The sequence below is a fragment of the Aedes albopictus genome, chromosome 2 (genome assembly GCF_035046485.1).
Source record: "Aedes albopictus strain Foshan chromosome 2, AalbF5, whole genome shotgun sequence".
Taxonomy (NCBI): Eukaryota; Metazoa; Arthropoda; class Insecta; order Diptera; family Culicidae; genus Aedes; species Aedes albopictus.
In genome coordinates this window covers 268,937,057-268,963,969 of record NC_085137.1, presented here as the reverse complement: position 1 = coordinate 268,963,969, position 26,913 = coordinate 268,937,057, and the positions used below count along the sequence as shown (strand labels likewise).

General features: G+C 45.5%; 1 protein-coding gene across 3 annotated transcripts in view; it reads right to left on the bottom strand.

Moving 5' to 3' along the window:
* LOC109421232 (uncharacterized) overlaps window positions 1–26,913 on the bottom strand; it is a 236,488-nt gene that overhangs the window by 70,230 nt on the left and 139,345 nt on the right. The window lies entirely within an intron of this gene.

Below are 26,913 nucleotides of genomic sequence, written 5' to 3'. Positions count from 1 at the left end.
AATTCTTCCAGGAATTCCTCCAGGAATTCTTCCAGGAAATTCTAAAGGAATTCTTCCAGGAATTCCTCCAGGAATTCTTCCAGAAATTCGTCCAGGAATTCCTCCAGAAATTACTCCAGGAATTCATCTAGGAATTCTTCCAGGAATTACTCCAGGAATTCTTCCATGAATTCCACCAGTAATTCTTCCAGGAATTCCTCAAGAAATTCCTCCGGGAATTGCTCCACGAATTCTTCCAGGAATTCCTTCAAGAATTCCTCCAGGGATACCTCCAGTAATTCGTTAAGGAATTCCTTCAGCAATTCTTCCAGCAATTCCTCCAGGAATTCTTCCAGATATTCCTCCAGGAACTCTTCCAAGAATTTCTCAAGGAGTTCTTTCAGGAATTCCTTCAGGAATTTTTCCAGGTCTTCCTCCAGAAAATCTTTCAGGAATTCCTCCAAGAATTCTTCTAGGAATTCTTCCAGGAAATTCTCTAGGAATTCATCCAGGAATTCCTCCAGGAATTCTTCCAGGAAATTCTCCAGGAATTCTTCCAGAAATTCCTCCAGTAATTCCTCCAGAAATTCCTACAGGAATTCCTCCAGAAATTCCTCCAGGAATTCCCCCAGAAATTCCTCCAGGAATTCCTCCAGGAATTCTTCTAAGAATTCCTCCAGGAACTCTTCCAGGAATTCCTCCAAGAATGCCTCCAGGAATTCTTCCATGAAATCCACCAGTAATTTTTCCAGGAATTCCTCTAGAAATTCCTCCCTCCGTGAATTGCACCACGAATTCTTCCAGGAATTCCTCCAGGAATTCCTCCAGAAATCTCTCCAGGAATTCCTCCAGGAATTCTTCAAGGAATTCCTGCAGGAGTTCTTCCAGGAATTCCTTCAGGAATTCCTCCAGGGATACCTCCAGGAATTCCTCCAGGAATTCCTCTAGAAATTCCTCCAGGAATTTCTCTAGGAGTTCTTCCAGGAATTCCTCCAGGGATTCCTCCAGGAATTCTTCAAGGAATTCCTCCAGGAATTCCTCCAAGAATTCTTCCAGGAATTCCTCCAGGAATTCTTCCAGAAATTCCTCCACGAATTCCTCCCAGAATTCCTCCAGGAATTCTTCCAGTAATTCTTCCAGGAATTCTTCCATTAATTTCTCCAGGAATTCTTCCAGGAAGTCCTCCAGGTATTCCTTCAGGAATTCCTCCAGGTATTCCTTCAGGAATTCATTCAGGAATTCTTCCAGGTATTCTTCCAGAAATCTCTCCAGGAATTCTTCCGGATATTCCTCCAGGAATTCTTCAAGGAATTCTTCAAGTCTTCCAGGAATTCTTCCAGGGATACCTCCAGTAATTCATAAAGGAATTCCTCCAGCATATCTTCCAGCAATTCCTCCAGGATTTCTTCCAGGTCTTCCTTCAGGAACTCTTTCAGGAATTTCTCCTGGAATTCTTCCAGGAATTCAGAAATTCTTCCAGGTCTTCCTCCAGGAAGTTTTTCAGGAATTCCTCCAAGAATTATTCCAGCGATACCGCCAGTAATTCGTTAAGGAATTTCTCCAGCAATTTTTCCAGCAATTCCTCCTGGAATTCTTCCAGGTCTTCCTCCAGGAACTCTTTCAGGAATTCCTCCAGGAATTCTTCTAGGAATTCCTTCAGGAATTCTTCCAGGTCTTGCTCCAGGAACTCTTTCAGGAATTCCTCCAAGAATTCTTTCAGGAATTCTTCCAGAAATTCTCCAGAAATTCCTCCAGGAATTCTTCCGGAAATTCCTCCACGAATTCTTCCGAAAATTCCTCCCTAAATTCCTCCCGAAAATTCCTCCCGCAATTCCTCCAGGAATTCTACAAGGAATTCTTCCAGGAATTCTTCCAGGAATTCTTCCAGGAATTCCTCCAGGAATTCTTCCAGGAATTCCTCTAGGAATTCTTCCAGGGTTTCCTCCAGGAATTCCTCCAAGAATTTTTTCAGGAACTCTTCCAGGAATTCCTCCAGGAATTCTTCCGTTAATTCCTCCAGGAATTCTTCCAGGAATTCCTTCAGGAATTCTTCCAGGTCTTCCTCCAGGAACTCTTCCAGGAATTCCTCCAGGAATTCTTCCAGAAATCTCTCCAGGAACTCTTCCAGGAATTCCTTCAGGAATTCTTCCAGAAATTCCTCCAGGAATTCTTCCAGAAATTCCTCCAGGATGTCTTCCAGGAATTCCTCCAGGAATTCTTCCAGGAATTCTTCCAGGAACTCCTCCAGGAATTCCTCCAGGAATTCTTCCAGGAATTCCTCCAGGAATTCTTCCAGAAATTCGTCCAGGAATTCCTCCAGAAATTCCTCCAGGGATTAATCTAGGAATTCTTCCAGGAATTCCTCCAGGAATTCTTCCATGAATTCCACCAGTAATTCTTCCAGGAATCCCTGTAGAAATTCCTCCGGGAATTGCTCCACAAATTCTTTCAGGAATTTCTTCAAGAATTCCTCCAGGGATACCTCCAGTAATTCGTTAAGGAATTCCTTCAGCAACTTTTCCAGCAATTCCTCCAGCAATTTTTCCAGATATTCCTCCAGGATATTTTCCAAGAATTCCTCAAGGAGTTCTTTCTGGAATTTCTCCAGGATTTTTTGTAGGTCTTCCTCCAGGAAATCTTTCAGGAATTCCTCCAAGAATTCTTCCAGAAATTCTTCCAGGAATTCTTCCAGGAAATTCTCAAGGAATTCTTCCGGGAATTCCTCCAGGAATTCTTTCAGGAATTCCTCCAAGAACTCTTCCAGGAATTCCTTTAGGAATTCTTCCAGGGATTCCTCCAGGAATTCTTCCAGAAATTCCTCCAGGAATTCCTCCAGAAATTCCTCCAGGAATTCTTCCAGAAATTCCTTTAGGAATTCCTCCAGAAATTCCTCCAGTAATTCCTCCAGAAATTCCTCCAGGAATTCCTCTAGGAATTCTTCCAGGAATTCCTCCAGAAATTCCTCCAGGAATTCCTCTAGGAATTCTTCCAGGAATTCCTCCAGGAATTCTTATCAGAATTCCTCCAGGAACTCTTCCAGGAATTCCTCCAAGAATTCCTCCAGAAATTCTTCCATGAAATCCACCAATAATTTTTCCAGGAATTCCTCTAGAAATTCCTCCCTCCGTGAATTGCTCCTCGAATTCTTCCAGGAATTCCTCCAGGAATTCTTCCAGAAATCTCTCCAGGAATTCCTCCAGGAATTCTAAAAGGAATTCCTGCAGGAGTTCTTCCAGGAATTCCTTCAGGAATTCCTCCAGGGGTACCTCCAGGAATTCCTGCAGGAATTCCTCCAGAAATTCCTCTAGGAATTCTTCCAGGTTTTCCTCCAGGAATTCTTCAAGGAATTCCTCCAGGAACTCCTCCACGAATTCTTCCAGGAATTCCTCCAAGAATTCGTCCAGGAATTTTTCCATGAATTCCGCCAGGAATTCTTCCAGGAATTCATCTAGAAATTCCTCCACGAATTCTTCCAGGAATTCCTCCAGGAATTCTTCCAGAAATTTCTCCATGAATTCTTCCAGGAATTCCTCCCAGAATTCCTCCAGGAATTCTTCCAGGAATTCTTCCAGGAATTCTTCCAGGGATACCTCCAGTAATTCGTTAAGGAATTCCTCCAGCAATTCTTCCAGCAATTCCTCCAGGAATTCTTCCAGGTCTTCCTCCAGGAACTCTTTCAGGAATTCCTCCAGAAATTCTTCCAGGAATTCCTCCAGGAATTCTTCCAGGAAATTCTCCAGGAATTCTTCCAGGAATTCCTCCAGGAATTCTTCTAGAAATTCGTCCAGGAATTCCTCCAGAAATTCCTCCAGGAATTCCTCTAGGAATTCTTCCAGGAATTACTCCAGGAATTCTTCCATGAATTCCACCAGTAATTCTTCCAGGAATTCCTCTAGAAATTCCTCCGGGAATTGTTCCACGAATTCTTCCAAGAATTCCTTCAAGAATTCCTCCAGGGATACCTCCAGTAATTCGTTAAGGAATTCCTTCAGCAATTCTTCCAGCAATTCCTCCAGGAATTCTTAGAGATATTCCTCCAGGAATTCTTCCAAGAATTCCTCAAGGAGTTCTTTCAGGAATTCTTTCAGGAATTCTTCCAGGTCTTCCTCCAGGAACTCTTCCAGGAATTCCTCCAGGAATTATTCCAGAAATCTCTCCAGGAATTCTTCCGGAAATTCCTTCCGGAATTCTTCCGGAAATTCCTTCCGGAATTCCTCCAGGAATTCTTCAAGGAATTTCTCCAGAAATTCCCCCTGGACTTTTCAAGAAGTATCTTCCTCGATGTCTATAGGAATCCCTTTAGTAATTTCTGGAGAAATCCCCAAAGGAATTGCTGTATTAACAACCGAACGAATTCCTGGAGGAATCCCTGAAGGAATTCCTGGAGGAATTCCTGGAAGAATTCTTTCAGGAATTCCTGGAGGAATACCAGAAGGAATTTCTGGAGATGTTTCGTTAGATATCACTGAAGAAATCCCGCAAGGAATTCTTAAAGAATTACCGGAGCAGTCCTGAAGGAATCCCAGTAGGAAAACCTGTAGATATACTCGAAGGAATTTCTGGAGAAATTTTGGAGAAATTCCTGCGGACATCCCGGGGGAGATTTCTGGAAAAAATCTCAAAGAAATTCCGGAAGGCATTCCTAAAGATATTCCGGAAGCATTCATGAATAAGCTCCTGAAGGAATTGCTGGAGAAATCTCAGAAGGAATCCTCGAAAGAATTCCTGGAAAAATTCCCGGAAAAATTCCTGGAGCAATCCTCGAAAGAATTCCTGGAGGAATCCCTGGAGAATTTCCTGGAGGAATCCCTGGAGGATTTCCTGGAGGAATCCCTGGAGGAATCCCTGGAGGAATTCCTGGTGGAATTCCTGGAGGAATCCTTGGAGGAGTTCCTGGAGGAATCCCTAGAGGAATTCCTGGAGGAATCCATAGAGGAATTCCTGGAGGAATCCCTAGAGGAATTCCTGAAGGAATCCCTAGAGGAATTCCTGGAGGAATTCCTAGAGGAATTCCTGGAGGAATCCCTAGAGGAATTCCTGGAGGAATCCCTAGAGGAATTCCTGGAGGAATTCCTAGAAGAATTCCTGGAGGAATACCTAGAGGAATTCCTGGAGGAATCCCTAGAGGAATCCCTAGAGGAATTCCTGGAGGAATTTCTGGAGGAATTCCTAAAGGAATTCCTGGAGGAATCCTTAGAGGAATTCCTGGAAGAATCCCTAGAGGAATTCCTGGAGGAATCCCTGGAGGATTTCCTGGAGGAACCCCTGGAGGAATCCCTGGAGAAATTTCTGGTGGAATTCCTGGAGGAATCCTTGGAGGAGTTCCTAAGGAATTCCTGGAGGAATCCCTAGAGGAATTCCTGGAGGAATCCCTAGAGGAATTCCTGGAGGAATCCCTAGAGGAATCCTTGGAGGAGTTCCTAAGGAATTCCTGGAGGAATCCCTAGAGGAATACCTGGAGGAATCCCTAGAGGAATTCCTGGAGGAATCCCTAGAGGAATTCCTGGAGGAATTCCTGGAGGAATCCCTGGAGAATTTCCTGGAGGAATCCCTGGAGGATTTCCTGGAGGAATCCCTGGAGGAATCCCTGGAGAAATTTCTGGTGGAATTCCTGGAGGAATCCTTGGAGGAGTTCCTAAGGAATTCCTGGAGGAATCCCTAGAGGAATTCCTGGAGGAATCCCTAGAGGAATTCCTGGAGGAATCCCTAGAGGAGTTCCTGAAGGAATCCCTAGAGGAATTCCTGGGGGAATCCATAGAGGAATTCCTGGAGGAATCCCTAGAGGAATTCCTGGAGGAATCCCTAGAGGAATTCCTGGAGGAATCCCTAGAGGAATTCCTGGAGGAATTCCTGGAGGAATCCTTAGAGGAATTCCTGGAGGAATTCCTGGAAGAATCCCTAGAGGAATTCCTGGAGGAATCCCTGGAGGAATTCCTGGAAGAATCCCTAGAGGAATTCCTGGAGGAATCCCTGGAGAAATTCCTGGAAGAATCCCTGGAGGAATTCCTGCAGGAATCCCTGGAGGAATTCCTGGAGGAATCCCTGGAGGGATTCCTGGAGGAATTCCTGGAGGAATTCCTGGAGGAATTCCTGGAGGAATTCCTGGAGGAATCCCTGGAGGAATTCCTGGAGGAATCCCTGGAGGAATCCCTGGAGGAATTTCTGGAGGAATCCCTGGAGGAATCCCTGGAGGAATCCCTGGAGAAATTCCTGGAGGAATCCCTGGAGGAATTCCTGGAGGAATCCCTGGAGGAATTCCTGGAGGAATCCCTGGAGGAATTCCAGGAGGAATCCCTGGAGGAATTCCTGGAGGAATCCCTGGAGGAATTCCTGGAGGAATCCCTGGAGGAATTCCTGGAGGAATCCCTGGAGGAATCCCAGGAGGATTTCCTGGAGGAATCCCTGGAGGAATCCCTAGAGGAATTCCTGGAGGAATCCCTAGAGGAATTCCTGGAGGAATCCCTAGAGGAATTCCTAAAGGAATTCCTGGTGGAATTCCTGGAGGAATCCTTGGAGGAGTTCCTCGAGGAATCCTTGGAGGAGTTCCTCGAGGAATTTCTAGAGGAATTCCTGGAGGAATCCGTGGAGGAATTCCTGGAGGAATCCCTGGAGGAATTCCTGGAGGAATCCCTGGAAGAATTCCTGGAGGAATCCCTGGAGGAATTCCTGGAGGAATCCCTTGAGGAATTCCTGGAGTAATCCCTGGAGGAATTCCTGGAGGAATCCCTGGAGGAATCCCTGGAGGAATTCCTGGAGGAATCCCTGGAGGAATTCCTGGAGGAATCCCTGGAGGATTTCCTGGAGGAATCCCTGGAGGAATTCCTGGAGGAATTCCTGGAGGAATCCTTGGAGGAGTTCCTCGAGGAATTTCTAGAGGAATTCCTGGAGGAATCCCTAGAGGAATTCCTGGAGGAATTCCTAGAGGAATTCCTGGAGGAATCCCTAGAGGAATTCCTGGAGGAATTCCTAGAGGAATTCCTGGAGGAATCCCTAGAGGAATTCCTGGAGGAATCCCTGGAGGAATCCCTGGAGGAATTCCTAATGGAATTCCTGGAGGAATCCTTAGAGGAATACCTGGAGGAATCCCTAGAGGAATTCCTGGAAGAATCCCTAGAGGAATTCCTGGAGGAATCCCTAGAGGAATTCCTGGAGGAATCCATAGAGATATTCCTGGAGGAATCCCTAGAGGAATTCCTGGAGGAATCCCTGGAGGAATTCCTGGAGGAATCCCTGGAGGAATCCCTGTATGAATCCCTGGAGAAATTCCTGGAGGAATCCCTGGAGGAATCCCTGGAGGAATTCCTGGAGGAATCCCTGGAGGAATTCCTGGAAGAATCCATGGAGGAATTCCTGGAAGAATCCCTGGAGGAATTCCTGGAGGAATCCCTGGAGGAATCCCTGTATGAATCCCTGGAGGAATTCCTGGAGGAATCCTTAGAGGAATCCCTGGAGGAATTCCTGGAGGAATCCCTGGAGGAATTCCTGGAAGAATCCATGGAGGAATTCCTGGAAGAATCCCTGGAGGAATTCCTGGAAGAATCCCTGGAGGAATTCCTGGAGGAATCCCTGGAGGAATTCCTGGAGGAATCCCTGGAGGAATTCCTGGAGGAATCCCTGGAGGAATTCCTGGAGGAATCCCTGGAGAAATCCCTGGAGGAATTCCTGGAGGAATCCCTGGAGGAATTCCTGGAGGAATCCCTGGAGGAATTCCTGGAGGAATCCCTGGAGGAATTCCTGGAGGAATCCCTGGAGGAATTCCTGGAGGAATCCCTGGAGGAATTCCTGGAGGAATCCCTGGAGGAATTCCTGGAGGAATCCCTGGAGGAATTCCTGGAGGAATCCCTGGAGGAATTCCTGGAGGAATCCCTGGAGGAATTCCTGGAGGAATCCCTGGAGGAATTCCTGGAGGAATCCCTGGAGGAATTCCTGGAGGAATCCCTGGAGGAATTCCTGGAGGAATCCCTGGAGGAATTCCTGGAGGAATCCCTGGAGGAATTCCTGGAGGAATCCCTGGAGGAATTCCTGGAGGAATCCCTGGAGGAATTCCTGGAGGAATCCCTGGAGGAATTCCTGGAGGAATCCCTGGAGGAATTCCTGGAGGAATCCCTGGAGGAATTCCTGGAGGAATCCCTGGAGGAATTCCGGGAGGAATTCCTGGAGGAATCCCTGGAGGAATTCCTGAAGGAATCCCTGGAGGAATTCCTGAAGGAATCCCTGGAGGAATTCCTGGAGGAATCCCTGGAGGAATTCCTGGAGGAATCCCTGGAGGAATTCCTGGAGGAATCCCTGGAGGAATTCCTGGAGGAATCCCTGGAGGAATTCCTGGAGGAATCCCTGGAGGAATTCCTGGAGGAATCCCTGGAGGAATTCCTGGAGGAATCCCTGGAGGAATTCCTGGAGGAATCCCTGGAGGAATTCCTGGAGGAATCCCTGGAGGAATTCCTGGAGGAATCCCTGGAGGAATTCCTGGAGGAATCCCTGGAGGAATTCCTGGAGGAATCCCTGGAGGAATTCCTGGAGGAATCCCTGGAGGAATTCCTGGAGGAATCCCTGGAGCAATTCTTGGAGGAATCCCTGGAGGAATCCTTGGAGGAATCCCTGGAGGAATTCCTGGAGGAATCCCTGGAGGAATTCCTGGAGGAATCCCTGGAGGAATTTCTGGAGGAATCCCTGGAGGAATTTCTGGAGGAATCCCTGGAGGAATTCCTGGAGGAATCCCTAGAGGAATTCCTGGAGGAATCCCTGGAGGATATCCTGGAGGAATCCCTGGAGGAATTCCTGGTGGAATTCCTAAAGGAATCCTTGGAGGAGTTCCTGGAGGAATTTCTAGAGGAATTCCTGGAGGAATCCCTAGAGGAATTTCTGGAGGAATCCCTAGAGGAATTCCTGGAGGAATTCCTAGAGGAATTCCTGGAGGAATCCCTAGAGGAATTCCTGGAGGAATCCCTAGAGGAATTCCTGGAGGAATCCCTGGAGGAATTCCTGGAGGAATCCCTGGAGGAATTCCTAATGGAATTCCTGGAGGAATCCTTAGAGGAATACCTGGAGGAATCCCTAGAGGAATAGGACAGATTGGTGAAGTACTAGATTTGTAGTAATTAGCTGAATTTTTGTATGGTGAGAAGGTCAATTCTCAATTTCTGCAATGAAATGATGCAAAAAGCGTGGGTATTATGATTCCTTGCCTAATTTGATGCTGTTTGAGTAAAACTTTGGGCAACAGAGTTGTTGTTTTCTCCATTTCTTGCAACATAAACAACATAGTTGTCCAAAGTTTTGCTCAAGCAGCTTCAAATTAGGCAAGGAATCATAATACCCACGCTTTTTGCACCATATCATTGCAGAAACGGAGAATTAACCTTCTCACCATACAAAAATTCAGCTCATCACTACAAATCTAGTACTACACCGAACGTGCCCCATTCCTGGAAGAATCCCTAAAGGAATTCCTGGAGGAATCCCTGGAGGAATTCCTGGAAGAATCCCTGGAGGAATTCCTGGAGGAATCCCTGGAGGAATTCCTGGAGGAATCCCTGGAGGAATTCCTGGAGGAATCCCTGGAGGAATTCCTGGAGGAATCCCTGGAGGAATTCCTGGAGGAATCCCTGGAGGAATTCCTGGAGGAATCCCTGGAGGAATTCCTGGAGGAATCCCTGGAGGAATTCCTGGAGGAATCCCTGGAGAAATCCCTGGAGGAATTCCTGGAGGAATCCCTGGAGGAATCCCTGGGGGAATTTCTGGGGGAATCCCTGGAGGAATTCCTGGGGGAATCCTTGGAGGAATCTTCGATGGAATTCCTGTGAGTATCCGCGAAGAAATTCCTTGTGGAATCCAGGAAGGAATTCCTGGAGGAATCCCCGAAGGAATTTCTGAAGGAATCCCCGAAAGAATTCCTGGAGGAGTCCCTAGAGGAATTTCTGGAGGAATCCCTGAAGGAATTCCTGGAGAAATCCCTGGAGGATTCCTTGAAGGAATTCCTGGAGGAATTCCTGGAGGAATCCCTGGAGGAATCCGTGGAGCAATTCCTGGAGGAATCCCTGGAGGAATTCCTGGAGGAATCACCCTCGGAATCACTGAAGGAATTCCTGGAGGAATCCCCGAAGGAATTCCTGGAGGAATCCCCGAAGAAATTCCTGGAGGAATCCTCGAAGGAATTCCTGTAAGTATCCGCGAAAAATTCCTGGTGGAATCCAGGAAGGAATTCCTGGAGGAATTTCTGAAGGAATCCCCGAAAGAATTCCTGGAAGAATTCCCGAAGGAATCCCTGAAGGAAATCCCGAAGCAATCCCCAAAGGAATTCCTGAAGGAATTCCTGGAGGAATCCCCGAAGGAATTTTCGGAGGAATGCTCGAAGGAATTCCTTGTGAATCCTCGAAGGAATTTCTGAAGGAATCTCCGAAAGAATTCCTGGAGGAATCCCCGAAGGAATTAATGGAGGAATCCCCGAAGGAATTCCTGGAGGAATCCCCGAGTGAATTTTTGGAGGAATCCCCGAAGGAATTCCTGGTAGAATTTCTGAAGGAATCTCCAGATAAATTTCCGAAGGAATCCTAGGAGGAATTCCCGGAAGAACTTCTGGAGGAATTCTAGAAGGACTTTAAAGATGAATCTCCGGAGGAAATCCTGGAGTTATTTCTGCACAAATTGCTGGAGGAATCACCGAAGAAATTTCTGGAGGAATCCTCGACGGAATTCCTGCTTAGGAAAGGAATCCTTGGAGGAAGCGCCGGTGGATTTCCCGAATACCCGAAGCATTTCCTTTTCAAAATCGAGATCATACCATTTTCCAGCAGCTAGATGTTTTCAAAAACTTATCGTGTCCGGTTGCAGCAAACAGCTAGTTGGCCCGCTCAGATTATCACCGGTCAAATAGAGCTGGAACGCCTCGGATTGCTGGTCAATCTTCCAGTTTGCTGCGGTCCAGATCAGTAGATTCATGCCTGCTCCTGGTAGGGGAGTTCGCTTGTTCTTGCCGATTGTCCCGGTTTCATTCCAAGCTGGGACGGGACAAGTCAGCTCATTGATAGAAGCCCTTTTATTCTTTTTGTCAGAGTTGATACGGGGGCTGCTCCAGTGCTGCCATTAATATTCATGTGCAAATCAATCAACACTCGTTGACTATTTTCCTTTTTCAATTTTGCTTCTGAGAGTATAAATTTTAAAACAAATTGGTCTTCCTCGTTTGCATTCTCCACACAGACTTCCACCCAGTGCCGGCGTGCCTTTGGATCCTTCGAAAACGAGTAAAAATTGTGACCAGGGCTATACACTTCACTCCGCTCATAATTTATCGCTTTGTATTTCATTTCATAATATTTTCGTATCAAGTTCGGAATGTCACCAGCACAGAAAGTGAGATAAATGATAAATCTTGGCAGTCAATAAAATCATTTTGAAAAATCAATGACAACTAGCAACACAGGAAACTTAACAACAAAGTGCCCTTTTGTAAACGAGCGTAACGGAACGCAACGGCTCTTTTGTCAAATCGACCAATCAGAAGTGGTCTTTTCTGACAGGCAAATGGTTTCGTATTTGCACTAGTACCTGACGGGTCCCGTCCCAGGTAAAAATGCATTTTTTTTCCTTGACCTCATTTCTTGCCATCTGAGTACTAGGCTTTACTTGCGAAATAATTGATCAGCCTATTTTTCCCACAAGAAAAAGTCTAGATTGAGTTTAAATAAGGGCGAAAGTAACATGAGAGAATTCTCTTCATGTGTATATCGTGTGGCAGGCACGAATATACTCTATGCCCAAGGAAGTCAAGGAAATTTACTTTACGAAAAGATCCTGGACCGACCGGGAATCGAACCCGTCACCCTCAGCATGGTCATGCTGAATACCCGTGCGTTTACCGCCTCGGCTATATGGGCCCTTGTATCTTTTTCCACAGTACTTACCAGGTGAGTACCCCGCCTTACAGTTGTTTGGCGCAAAGCTTTTCCGATATCCACTTGTGCGTGTTTGTTTGAGTTTTCGGTTAGAATTTCGGAGAATGCATCGGCCTAATTTGTCACACATTATTACTAAGATTATGGCTGGCCAAAGCCATATGCCTTTGAATATTCATATTCAAAGGCTTATGGCTTTGGCCAGCCATAATCTTAGTAATAGTGTGTGACTCAGTAAGTAAGCATCAACATAACATCTTCAGATTCCTATGAATATAAGTTCAATTCCCAATTTAGCAAATGATTACAAAAAATCACAATATGTACAGGAAGGGTGGGTGGTGTGGTGGTTGTCATTTTAAGTTTTTTGATGATTTTGACAGGTCGATAAAACAGAACCCACTATTTTCAGTATCGATTTATCTTCAAAAATATTTATCAATCGATAATGATGTGACTTTGCTTTTATTTAATTTTTTTAAGAAACGATGACGATCGCTGTCGATTTTTGATATGGACGTTGTGGTAGTTTAGCATATTGCTGAGTAGGCGATGCGTACGGGAAGGTTATTATTAGTCAAGCTGTCAAGTACAGTGGATGTACAAACTCCACATTGGCAACGAAAACGGAAGATTCCAGCGTGCAATGGAAGATGAATCATCATTGAAGCTCGGCAGCACTCCGGAGACCTCTGAAGGAATATCTGCGTCGTCAATGGTCTGACAAAAAAAAAACGGAAAATTTTTCACGGCGAGCCAACAGCCAAAACAGCACGGATGCCGATGTGAATCAAGCTCAACACGGGTTTGCGAGAAAGCACTTATTTGGGATTGCGTATCCATACCAGTACCAGACCAGATGCAGAACCAGATCAGAAGCAATCAAGTTTTAACGTGTCGTCCCGGTCAATGAAGTCCAACGATAGAAAGTCGAAGTACGAGTAAGTTGGTGTTAAATAAAAAAACGTTCTAAACGCTCGCCTAAGAGGCAGCTACCTTAGCGGCAGATACGATCCGTCGGGTCAGGTTGTCGCCTTAGCGGTGGATTCGATCCACCGGGTCAGGCAGGTTGAAAAGTTCACCTTGAAAGGGGACTGCCTTAGCGACAGATTCGATCTGTTGGGTCAGGCTGTTCAGTAAAAAAAACTTCGCCGTAGGAGGGAAGTTGCCTCAGCGATGGATTCGATCCATCGGGTCAGGTTGTTTGAAAAAGTCCGCCTTAAAAGGGGGCTTGCCTTTGCGACGAATTCGATTCGCCGGATCAGGCTGTCTGCTCACCTTAGATGGGAGCAACCGAAGCGGCAGTTTCGAACTGTCGGGTCCGGTAGTTGTAAAATAGCTCGCCGCTGGAGCAACGGATTCGATTCGTTGCGTCCAGCGAAAGCATGTTCTGTTTGATCCCGACGGATAGTATCTGATCGGACCAGACAGAAAGAGAAACGGAAAAGTAGCGTAGAGAGATTGCATCAGAGTAACAGGAGCGCCAGCGGTTCTAAATCGGTAGCCCCAGCTATAGACACACGGGTACGGCAAATCAGTATGTTTCGAAATCCGATTGTGCGATCGGTCAATCAATCGTCAACGAGAATAGGAAGTGAAAATCGTGTTTTGGGGACAAGATTATGCGCCTCTCCGCCGTATCGGCAGATTCGATTTGCTTGATCCGGCGGAAGTGCAAAGGCGCGTTAATGTAACGTCGAAGCCCAAAAACTGAGAATTCCTAAATGAAAATTGTCTGAGGTCTTGAGCTAAGAATGAGTTATGCCATAAATTTAGCCTAATTGATAGACAAGTTACATTTTTAAGTGTCCCTTTTTAACGTTGGCATATTGAAAAATCCACTGCCAGTGTACATAGTTCAGTCAGGCTCGGTCAGGCCTTGAGTCAGGCTTTAAATAGTTTCTCGATGATCAGCATCGAGAACAAACAAAAGTACTTGATAAGATGGTGGTTAGCAACATTGAAAATAATGATTAACTACATATTTTCCATTGAAGAAAAGGAGATGTGGTAGTTTAGCATATTGCTGAGTAGGCGATGCGTACGGGAAGGTTATTATTAGTCAAGCTGTCAAGTACAGTGGATGTACAAACTCCACAGACGTCTTTAAAGATTTTTATAAAGAAACTAGCTGTACCCGGCAAACTTTGTCTTGCCTACTGCGTTTTTTGACGTTTCAACTTTCTAGCCAAGTCCAAGTCCCCGGTCAAAATGTATGAAAGTTCAATTTTCAAAAACTCTCATTTTTTCATGTTTTATGCCTCATAAACCTTCCTTGGGTGAAAACTAACAGAACAAAACTAAGACGACCAAAATTGGACCTTCCGTTCGCAAGTTATGCGCGGTCCCACGTATGCCACTGCATTTTTATATATATAGATGTAAAGATGTTTAAAGAAATGGTTGACCGGATCGGTGCACTCGTCTATTACGACATCGATTAATTCCGTTCTTCTTGGTATCATGCGTGCTCAGTGAGCATTCAAATCCTCCATTTCAAATTCAAAAAGTAATTTTATCATTTTTTTTTCTGAGATAACACCAGATCTCAACGTTTCATGCACTTTTAAGGACAAACGTCTTGAAATCCCGCTTCATCATTGCATCAGAACTTCAGACGCACAAATCTCAAGAAGCAACTTCAAACAACATAGCATAGCATAGCATAGCATGAATACTTGCACAAATCTTGGATGGAGTTGCAAAGTTGAATATTTCCATTGACATTGCTGATGTCGCTACTATCTACAATGTCATAGATTCACTCAGCTCCACACACCTGGCCAAGTCCTTGCAAGCATTTATAAATCCCTTCATCAACTTAGAAAGAGCCCAGAACTGAAGCATCTTCCAATAGATGAAAGGATGTTGAAAATAGCGAATTTTCAACTTATATGCAGTTATATAGTAAATATACTGAAGTAGAATTATTTATAAATAAATAATATTGGAAAGATGTCACCAATTGTTGTGGGGTTTTTGTGGTTAAATGCCGATCATCTAATTGTCTTGATTAATAGTCTTCTCTGTAAAGAACAACACAATACTCAGCAAAGAACAACACAATACTGAACACTCCTCAAGAAGCAACTTCAAACAACAGTGCATTTTATTATTCTGTTCTTGCTCACTTGTAATAAGCTTAAAATAAGAAGCTCAGCTGCGCTGGTTTTGTTTACAAAGAGATTTGTGCTTTCGAAATCGTGATAGGTGCCAAAGTCGGCCATTGTGGCGGCCATTTTGGGATTCTTACAAGTCTGTCCTTAAGGCAATTGGCAATTTTACATGGATATTTTTCGTGTCTCAAAACAGCCAAACTTTGACCGCTTTGGGGCAACACTTAGCGAAGTCCGATTGAGCTGAAATTTTGCATGGGGACTTGTTTTAAGCAGACGAAACTTTTGAGCACTATCCGTTTTTGAAATTCGATGGTCAAATTTTTCCCATACCTTCCATTGGCACCCTAGTGCTCACTTCTTGTGGGATGCTGCACCGATGCACCATAACCACACCATGGCCCATCCATCATACTAACAGTGGGCCGACGAACTTTGACAGTAGAAAACCAGAGCGGCAACTGCTGCAAAATAAATTCCGTTTCCGCTATTCATTGTAACGCGACCTTTCTATCAATTAAACGTATTAAAGAGTAGCTCTCGTGTTTGTACTTTTTCCTTCGTCCGATTGTTCCACGTTCCGGTTCTCGTGTCCGCTTCGGTGTCTGTGGTCGGTTCGTCCGCTGCGCTTCCTTTGCCCACAGGTTATGGGCACCAGTGTCCGGAGAACGCGGAAATTGTGACGATTTCGGTCGGGAAAATAGTGAGAAAGATCGCGGGTCTCGTCGTGTGTGATTTCTGATCGGTTCGCTAGTGTGCGCGTGGCCTGCAAAGAAGAGCAAGATGGCCGAAAGTGCGAAAATTTCTTTCCCCAAGCTGAACGCCAATAATTGGTGCTCCTGGAAGCAGCGAATGGAATGGCTGCTGGAGCGGGAAGGCTTGTGGGAGGTTATTAGCGAGGCTAAGCCGGAAGACGACGAAATCGACGATGAGTGGAAAGTGGCCGACAGAAAAGCTCGTACGAACATTGGGCTTTTTCTGGAGGAGAGCCAGTTTAAGCTGGTGAAGAATGCCGACAGTGCAAGGGAAATGTGGCGTGCTCTTCGCGACCACCACGAAAAGGCGACGATGTCGACCATAGTGTACTTTCTCGGGCAGTTGTGTAGTGCTAATAAGTCAGAAGGGGAAGACATGGAAGTGCATCTCTCGAAGATGGAAGATCTTTTTGACAAGTTAGTGGCAGCCGGTCAAACCATCGAGGAGCCTTTGCAGATAGCGATGATTTTTCGCAGCGTGCCACCATCGTACCACACGCTGGTGCAAAGTCTGCAAAGCCGGGCCGATGAGGATTGGAGGTGGCGTTGGTCAAAACGCGTTTGCTCGACGAGTATCGCCAGCGGCAGCAGAGAAGTGACTCGCTCTCGCACGAGATGCGTGCCCTGAAGTTGGATGCAGTGAGTGAAAAGAAGAAGATCTGCTTTTACTGCAAGCAGGCGGGTCATTTCAAGGCCGAGTGTAAGAAGTGGTTGGCGAAGAAAAATGCGAGTGATTCCGGGAAGAAGAAAAGTGGAAAATCAGATGGTTAAGGCCAGAAGGCAAAACAAGCTAAGGGAATGGGCGGTGCAGTCTGTTTTTTTGGCAAGTGCTGAGGGCTCTGAAGGCTGGGTGATCGACAGCGGAGCCACGAGCCATATGACAAGTAATTCCGCTTTCTTTTCGTCGTTGCGCACCGATTTCGAGTCGACCGTTACTCTCGCGGACGGTAATAAAACCAAAGCAAGTGGTATTGGTGACGGTATAGTGTACGGTGAAGACAGCAGTGGGAATCGTGTCGAGGTAACACTAAAAGACGTGCTCTTTGTGCCTGGCCTTGACGGCGGACTACTCTCCGTGAGCCGATTGGCTGCTAAGGGATTCACTGTGTGTTTCGGTGCGAAGAAGTGCGACATCAAGAACTCGATCGGTGAAACGGTAGTGATCGGGGACAAGGTAGGCAGTCTCTATCGGCTGCGCGTTCACCAGTCTTCGCTGAAGGTAACCGGAAGGCATCACGAGCGCTGTCAACACACCTGGCACCGCCGGGTAGGCCATCGTGACCCCGACGTGCTCAAGAAGATGGACGCCGACGACTTGGTAAGTAGATTTAAGCTTTCTGATTGTGGTGTCCGAATGACATGTGAATGTTGTCTGAAGGGGAAACTTTCTCGAAAGCCCTTTGTCCCAGTGGTCGAACGCAAATCGAAACGCCCGCTCGACTTGGTCCACACTGACCTCTGTGGGCCCATGGAGACCTTTACCCCATCTGGCAATCGATACCTAATGACTCTAATCGACGATTACAGTCGCTTTACTGTTGTTTTCCACCTGAAACACAAAAGCGAGGCGGCAGGGAGAATCAAATAGTACGTGAGGTGGGTTCAGAACTTATTCGGACGTAAGCCGCTCGCTATTCGCTCCGACGGTGGCGGTGAATATCAGAACCGTGAATTGCGGGAATTTTTCGAGGCCGAGGGCATAAAAGCGCAGCTCACCACGCCATATACGACTCAGCAAAATGGCGTTGCTGAGCGTAAAAATAGATCGATCCAAGAAATGACGATCTGCATGCTGGCGGATGCCAGTATGGACAAATTGTACTAAGCTGTGCTTACCGCAGTTTATTTGCAAAACCGATTGCCATCTAGAGTGATAGGCAAAACCCCCTTTGAGCTATGGAGCGGTTCGAAGCCCGATTTATCCCATATTAAGGTCTTCGGATCCTCCGCATACGTACAAATTCCAGCCTCAAAGCGCTCAAAGCTCGATCAGAAAGCGGTTAAGCTAATCTTTGTGGGTTACTCGGACGAACATAAGGGATACCGGTTCCTGGATCCCGAGACGAACCGCGTGGCCATCAGCAGAGATGCCAGGTTCATGGAACTTGATGATGGATCCGAGCAAGTCAGCCCACATGACAAGGAGGTGATTCCCGAGGGTTCACTCAACGATATCGAGCTTACAATTCGGAGAGATCCCGAAGCCAGCGGTGTACTTGAGGACGGCGAGGCAACGGAAGGTGGAAATACATCCCACGGAGATTCCGTAGCAAGCGGAGCTCCGGAAGACGACGAGTCATCGGACGGATGGGACACTGCGGATAACGAGTCTGAACCACCTCACGAGCCTGAACTGCGGCGAGAGCAGCGGCGTACACGAGGAGTACTGCCGAGCCGATTGGAAGATTTCGTCGTTGGAGTTGCGGTCGAAACTGGAATGGAACCCACCGATTACCGTGAAGCACTGCGCAACGAGGATTGGAAACAAGCGATGGATGCAGAGATGCAGTTGCATGCGCAGAATGCAATGTGGACGCTTGCAAAATTGCCAGATGGGAGGAAAGCCGTCGGGTCACGTTGGGTATTTCAACTGAAGCGGGACGAAGCAGGCCGGAATGTCAAGCACAAAGCCAGGCTTGTGGCTCAAGGCTTTAGCCAGCGCTGGGGAGTGGATTACTGCGAAGTCTTTGCTCCGGTGACGCGGCACGAGACGCTGCGAGCAATGCTAGCGGTAGCATCGAAGAACAATATGCACCTGAGTCACTTTGATGTGCGAACCGCATATCTTCACGGAATAGTTGAGGAGGGTATCTATATGCGCCAAGCCCCAGGATACGTCGCCGCGGGAAAGGAGGAGTATGTTTGCAAACTACAAAAGAGTATTTATGGCCTTAAGCAATCGGCGCGTTGCTGGAACCGGGCGCTTCATGCGGTTCTAGTGAAGATGGGTTTCCGGCAATGCCAGTCGGACTACTGCTTGTACACGCGCGGATATGGGCTGGACAGGGTGCTGTTATTGGTGTATGTCGACGATATGCTGGTGAGATGCCGCAGCCCGGCGAATATAGCGGAGGTGTACGAAGCAGTGGCGAAAGTGTTGGACGTGACAAATCTCGGAGCGGTGAAGTACTTCCTGGGTTTCAACATTCGTTGTGAAAAAGGAATCTACAGTATGCAGCTAACCAGCTATATTGAGGCACTCGTCAAGCGTTTCGGACTCGACGATTGCAAAACTGCGAAGACGCCGATGGAGGCCGGCTATATGAAAGCGGATGTTCTTGGTCAACCTTTCGACGACACGACGCAGTACAGGAGTTTACTGGGTGCGTTCTTCTATGTAGCCGTTACAGCTCGTCCGGATGTGGCAGTCAGTGTCTCAATACTGGGCCGCAGAGTGAGTGCACCAACGGACATGGACTGGAAGGCAGCCAGGCGTATAGTCAAGTACCTCAAGGGAACAAAGGAGATGCGGCTAGTGTTCGGTCCCGGAGATGGCTGGAAGCTCACCGGCTACTCCGACGCGGACTGGGCCGGCGACCAGGAAAGTAGGCGATCAGCAACAGGCTTCGTGTTTCTCTTCGGAAGCGGCTCCATTGTCTGGACGAGCCGCAAGCAGTCCTGCGTCAGCCTTTCCTCAATGGAGGCTGAATATGTCGCCCTGAGCGATGCTTGCCAAGAGCTGATTTGGCTGCGGCGATTAATGACCGATCTGGGGGAGAAGCCTGCCGGTCCGACGACTGTATACGACGACAATCAAAGCTGCCTCAGTTTCGTGCAGGCAGAGCGAACATCTAAACGTTCAAAGCACATTGACACCAGGCGGCATTTCATTAAGGATCAATGTGAACGAGGAGAAGTGAATCTCGAGTACCGCCCATCGGAAGAGATGACGGCGGACGCACTAACCAAGCCTCTTGGAGAGACCAAGTTCCGGCAACTGCTGGGACAGTTTGGACTAGTTGATGGCTAAAGTCATCATTGAGAAGGAGTGTGGGATGCGGCACCGATGCACCTTAACCACACCATGGTCCATCCATCATACTAACAGTGGGCCGACGAACTTTGACAGTAGAAAACCAGAGCGGAAACTGCTGCAAAATAAATTCCGTTTCCGCTATCATTGTAACGCGACCTTTCTATGAAACGTATTAAAGAGTAGCTCTCGTGTTTGTACTTTTTCCTTCGTCCGATTGTTCCACGTTCCGGTTCTCGTGTCCGCTTCGGTGTCTGTGGTCGGTTCGTCCGCTGCGCTTCCTTTGCCCACACTTCTAACAAAAAATCGAAAAATATGAAACGAAAATAACAGTGATTCAATCCTTCCAGGCCAAACATTTCCATAGGTCCTATCTGTGGGAGGACAGTGGGAATACGGATACTTCGGCCGACACAAAACATAGGATTTCAAATAAATACAATTAACTTTTTATTAAACAATCTTTACTCTGACGCGATTGAAAAAAACTGGTAACGATTTACTCTCTTACCCAACGACGAACGGACACGGCGAAAGAGTGTTGCCTGATTCCACCGTTTCGCCCGCGCAGAGATGTAGTCAGGAGGTGGAGATTGATTCTGATTAAAGACACTATATGCAAAGACACGAAATGTTCCAATTGGAATTCCAAATTTGCTGTCAATGTCATTCCAATTGAGCAGGAGACCTGTCAAACGCGCTTTAAAAGCATTACTCGACAGCATCATTGTCATGACGCGACAATCGTCATCAACAGCAACAATCATCAGATTTCGTGTCTTTAGCATACAGTGTCTTTAATTCTGATCTATCTGCATTTGAGATGCTCTCTTTGTTCACTTTCTCTTTCAATTATTGCAATTTAATGTAACACTTTTCAACTACTTTTGCAGACCAATCAAAAGACTATTGTTTTGTCCTTCGTTCGATGCAAGGAGACAATCAATAATTCAAATAAACAGCTGAGATATTAACGAAAGAGAGAGAAACCAAAGAGAGCCTCTGTTCTGCAAATAGGGCCTTTAGAAATGTTTGGCCTGCTATGTTTTTCATAAGATGAAATTGGGAGCCACATGCTTAATAAGGGAACCAATACCCTGTATGAACCTTACTTGTGAAAAGAATCATTATATTCTCAAATTCTGAGAACTTTCGTACTAATTTATACGATAAAAGAATCCCCAGTAGAAACCGAAATTTAACGCGTCGTGTCCCTTGAAACGTGATTAGTCTATTAGTGAAATTAGTCTATGGTGATACTGGCCATTTATCCCACCGTGCGTTGTGTGAAAATAGCAATGAAATCAAAAAAACTGCAGAAAGTTATCTTTTATATTTATTTATCATTAAAAGCACATCTATCTCACACGTCTAATCTTTTTTTCGGGTCTTTTCTTTTCGTTGATTGGAGCTTCTTCCTCACCTTTCTGAAGAAGCCATGGTTTGATAACGGAGTTCCACAAAAGCCACAATGCGCGAAGTGGCCCTAATAGCAGCAATAACCAGAAATAGCTTGAAGTAAGTGACAGCAATTGGGATCCTGTTGTTAAAATGATAATGTCTTTAACGTGCCTAAAAAAAATCAGCATTAGTATTGATGTTGAACAAAATTATTTTTTATATGGCAACGGCGTTAAATATTTTGTTTGACAATTTCATACACGATTGAGATAAAAACATTCGTTTGATACTTTAATATATTTATTTAACGTTTGCATAATTCCTTTTTATTTTGAAGTTTTTACTGAATAAGAATAAATAACTAAGCACAACAAGGCCTGAAGTACACTGATTCAAATATTGGACAAGCAATGAACTAAAAAAACAACACCTGTTTGACACTGATGAAAATTTGATCGAGTCAAACAAAATGCTTGAGAATGGGGCACGTTCGGTGTAGTACTAGATTTGTAGTAATGAGCTGAATTTTGGTATGGTGAGAAGGTCAATTCTCCGTTTCTGCAATGAAATGGTGCAAAAAGCGTGGGTATTATGATTCCTTGCCTAATTTGATACTGTTTGAGCAAAACTTTGGATAACTATGTTGTTTATGTTGCAAGAAATGGAGAAAACAACAACACTGTTGCCCAAAGTTTTGCTCAAACAGCATAAAATTAGGCAAGAAAACATAATACCCACGCTTTTTGCACCATTTCACTGCAAAAACGGAGAATTGACCTTCTCACCATACTAAAATTCAGCTCATTACTACAAGTCTAGTACTTCACCGATCTGTCCAATTGGTTTCTTTTTGGACAAATATTCGACCCTATGAAGAGGCCTTAAGACCTGAAGTACACAGGGTCAAATATTTGACAAGAAAAGAGTTCAAAAAACAACATCAGTTTGACACTAATGAAAATTCGATCACAGTAACAGACGTAACACCTCGATTTTCCATTGGTAATGGCTTCAATTATCATCATTTTTGATGCCCACGCCGTCAAACATCGGATTGACCAACAAATTAAAAACACGGAAGATAGCCCGCCGGAGGCATAACAAGAGCTCATCAAATTAATCACATAAATTGTTCGTAAGTACCTACCGGATCTAAGCGCATTAGAGAATTCAATTTTCTTTCCGAAAAGTGCTCGTTAGTTCCTCTACGATGCGGAATTCGATACGAAAAAGTGAAAAAAGTGCACTTTGCCTATGCTGCGCCATGGCAATTTTTGGTGGTCACGTTTTTCGTAGGGTTCTCATTCCTGCCACCAGATGCGGAGGGATCGTTAGCTTCCGTTAGATTCGCCTATAGATATATCTACATATATTGTACGTGGATTTGCTAACTGACCACGACGAATCAGAACCGTCGTTTTTGGAATCGCCGTTCGAATCGCCGCTGGAATCGTCGTTCGAATGTAGAGCGAGACAGCAACCAAACTGACACATCGCTTTGTCATATTTAACGTAGGAGCAACACGTGCGTGAGATTCTCTCTCTCGGTTGGTGTGGTTTGTTTTGGTTCAATCTGACATTTCTTTTATGCTGCTCATGCTGCCGATGCTGCCAGCTGATGGTGGCAAGGATGGAGGAGCATAGTCGGAGGGGTGCTCCAATGCGTTTCCGGAAGAATTCGTTGAGATAAAAAGTTTTCGTTATAAAAAAATATAGAAAACTAGTTTAAAAGTTCAGCATTCAACTTTTCAATGAGTGTTACATATATTACTTTACAAAGAATCAGTCTAGACTCTAGAGGTTGAGGTGCGTGGTAATAAAACGCCGCGATTAGAACAAATATAAAACGGAGTATTTTATTCTCTGATCTGAACGTGTTGACAATGCAATACAAACTGAGCGTAGCTCGGAAGCGGGTCGTGTGTCGATGCTGCTAGGCAGTGCAGCCGGTTTTGCTGCGCACCGCAGTACTCCCCCTAGGGAGCGTCCATAAATTACGTCACGCAAAAATTGACCATTTTCAACCCCCCCCTCCCCCCTATGTCACACTTTTTGTATGAGATCTCTGGATTTTTTGTAAGGGTTGTCACACTTTACTGAACCCCCCCTCCCCTCAAAAGCGTGACGTAATTTATGGACGTTCCCCTACCTAGAAAATCACTGAATCCTGAATCGAACATGGTGGCCACTCTTGGTTATACGGTCGGATGATGGATCAGGATCTTTGGCGAAGTAGGCTGGTTTTAGTCTGTCAATTGACACGGTTACCTCTTTGTTTTTTATTTTGATAGTCAACGTTTTGCTGGTCCTTGTGAGAACTTCGTATGGTCCTGTAAACGGTGGTTCTAAAGCGGCTCGAACTTTGTCGGTTTTTAAGAACACGTGCGTACAAGTTCCTAGGTCTTTCGGAACAAATACGTGTCGTTTTGTATCGTTATTGGATGCAGGACGAGGCACAACTGAACTCATTTTCTCTCGTAGATTTGTGACGAAGGATTCCGTCGAGCCGCGAAGAGGTTGTTTCTCCATCATTGCTCCAGGTATGCGAATGGCCGTGCCGTACAGCATGTCTGACGCTGATGTTTCTCCATGAATTGCCGTTCGTAAACCGAGCAGAACCAACGGCAACGCATCAGTCCAACTTGATTTATACGATTCCAAGGCCGTTTTGAGTGGTCTATGCCAGCACTCGATCATCCCATTTGCCTGTGGATGGTAGGGTGTAGTATGAATCCGTTCCAAGCCTAACAGTATAGCAAGTTCCTTCATCAGCTGCGACTCAAATTGACGACCTTGATCCGATGTTAGCTTTGACGGAGTTCCAAATCGAGCGACCCACACTTCGACGAAAGTTTTGGCAACAGTTTCCGCAGTCATGTCCGGGATAGCCACTGCCTCAGGCCATCTGCTGAACCGATCAATCATGGTCAAAATATACCGCCTTCCATTGGATATCGGCAAGGGACCGACAATGTCGATGTGAACATGCTCGAATCGTTCGTCCGGAACATCTATCTGGTTAGAAAGCGACTTGGTATATCGGGATACTTTGTTTTTCTGACACTCTTGACAAGCTCGGGTCCAATTTGAAACGTCTTTTTTGACTCCAGGCCAAACGTAGTGCTGCAAAATCTGTGCTTGTGTGGCTTTTACTCCTGAGTGTGCCATGCGATGGAACTGGTCGAATATGATTTTTTGGTAGAAACGAGGAACACAAATTCGCACTTTATCGCCTTGTTGTTGACAAAGTAACTTAACACCGAGCTGAGCGAATTTCAGAGTTTTTACATCGGGATTGGCCTTGTGCCAATTTTGCAGTTGTTCGTCGCATTCCTGTTTCCTGGCGAAATCGTTTTGGTTAATCGTCGATGGCAACCAAATAGCCTCTACTCGTGAAAGCACGTCCGCTGGGATATTGTCCACACCGGCGATGTGAACGAGATCTGTTGTAGGGTAATTCATGTATTTTGGACAGGCTGAGGACAACGTTGGAAAAATCGTCCTCTAGCTTCCTTAGAAAGCAATTGATTATTTTGCAAAGTCACTAATACGCTTATAACACTATTGTACTTAGCGTTCCTGGTGACAAAAACCTTAACGAAAGCATTTTAAGCTGAGAAAATCACAATTTTCACTCGCCTGTAAGAATTGCATTTTGGACACCGAATATATGTTTTGGACACCCTCAGGTGTATATAATTTGGACAGGGCAATTATCTCAATGTTTAGCCATGAATACCGATAGATCATGAAAGTAGCATAAATTAACTAATATTTTCTGGCAAATAATCAAATTTATCCGCTTAACAGGCATCTATTTTGATAACTATTACAGTTTTTGTTAAAATCGAGGAAATATCGCCAGACCCACAGAATACGCCTCCAAGTATGCAATCGCATAGCATCCCCATGTAGTTCGTCAGATGACCAAAATATATTTACAGTAGAAAACTTGTAATGTATTTTGGACACCACCTATTTTAAGCGTTCTAGATGAATGTTAAGAGATTGGCTGCCTAATGCTTATTTATGAACATTTTTCATTGCAATAAGGCATTTAAATTTCTTACAATTATTATTTCAACGATTTTGGGGTGAATATTGTATGTGACTGTGAAGTGTATGTCGTCTTGCATACATGTGCATTTGAGGGGTTTTAGTGAAATAATTTACATTTTTGATAATTTTGTAGTACATTCGTAATTGCTAAGCGTATTTTCAACATAAGCCATCAGAATAGGGTCTGTTTGATCCAATGACCCATATTGAGAAGCATAAACTTTAATTAGTTCTCCGGAACAAGACATACATTGCCGTGCATGTCCAAATTACATACATGTCCAAATTATATTTTTTACTCGCATATGAAACTCAACATTCGCTGCTGTCGTGGTGTTGGTTTGTTCGCATCCTGCTTGAATGCAAGTGTGAGTGGTTTGTGATCGGTAAATATCACCGGATTACAGCCTTCGATCACGTCCTTGAAATGTTTGACGCCAAGATACACAGCAAGCAGCTCTCTATCGTAAGTAGAGTAACGTCGTTCGCGGTCGTTGAACTTCACGGAAAAATATCCCAATGGCTTCCATGCACCTCTGGATCGCTGCTGCAACGGCAGCCAAATCGGACGCGTCGACCATCAGGGACAATTGGGCTTCTGGATCGTAGTAATCCAGTTCTGTAGCTTCTACTGAACACCTCTTGCACTTCTCGAAGGCTGCTTCAGCTTCAGCTGTCCACACGATTGGTGTGTTATCGTTCTTCCTGTTTGAGGGTATCAGTTTGCGCAATGGAATTTCGGCCTCAGCAGCGTGTGAGAGAAAGCGGCGATAGTAATTGACTAGGGCAAGGAAACGTCTCAGTTTCTGTACCGTGTCTGGTTTCGGGAAATTTGCGACTGCTTGCACCTTCTCCGGAATCGGTTTGCAACCTCCGGTAGTTATCAATTGTCCCACGAACCGTACTTCCTGTTTTCCCAGCTGGCACTTGTCGGCGTTGATTTGAAGTCCGTTTGCTCTCAACCTCTCGAAAACCATGCGTAGGTGAACTTGGTGCTCCTCCTCGGATGACGAAGCGGTGAGCAAGTCGTCTAGATAACCGACGACGAATGGCATGTCAAAGAATATGTTATTGATAAATCTTTGAAATGTCTGGCCAGAATTTTTTAAACCTGGCGGCATCACGAGAAACTCGTACAAACCGAGTGGCGTGATTATTGCAGTCTTCTCGATATCTGCCTCATGCATGGGGATTTGATAGTAGGCCCGTTCTAAATCTATTACAGAAAAGACAGTCTTACCTTGCATTGTTTGACAAATGTCGTAAATGTGCGGCAAAGGATACCGATCCGCGACGGTAGAATCGTTGAGCCGTTTGTAATCACCTACGAGCCTGAATTTGACATCACCGTTCTGCAGTGTTTTTGTAGCTAGGTGCACCGGGCTTGAATACGGGCTTTTCGAGGATCGGATGTATCCAAGCTCTAGAAACAGCTTCAATTCCTTCCGAAGTGCTTCGAGTTTGTGTGGTGGAAGTCTGCGAAATTTAGAATGGCACGGAGGCCCATCGACCTTGATAGTGTGCTTTACGCCATGCTTTACTTCCTGTCGAGGAAAACGTGGTCTAGTAACATCCGAGAATTCGCTCAGCAGGCCGCCGTAATCACTGTTGCGGGAATATGTTTTCAAACCGAATAATCCTTCTGCGACCACGCTGATTTGGCCATGTGCTTTGATATTGGTCATTTTATCGATCAAGCACTTTTCTTGAAGATCAACCAGCAAACCGTAATGTTT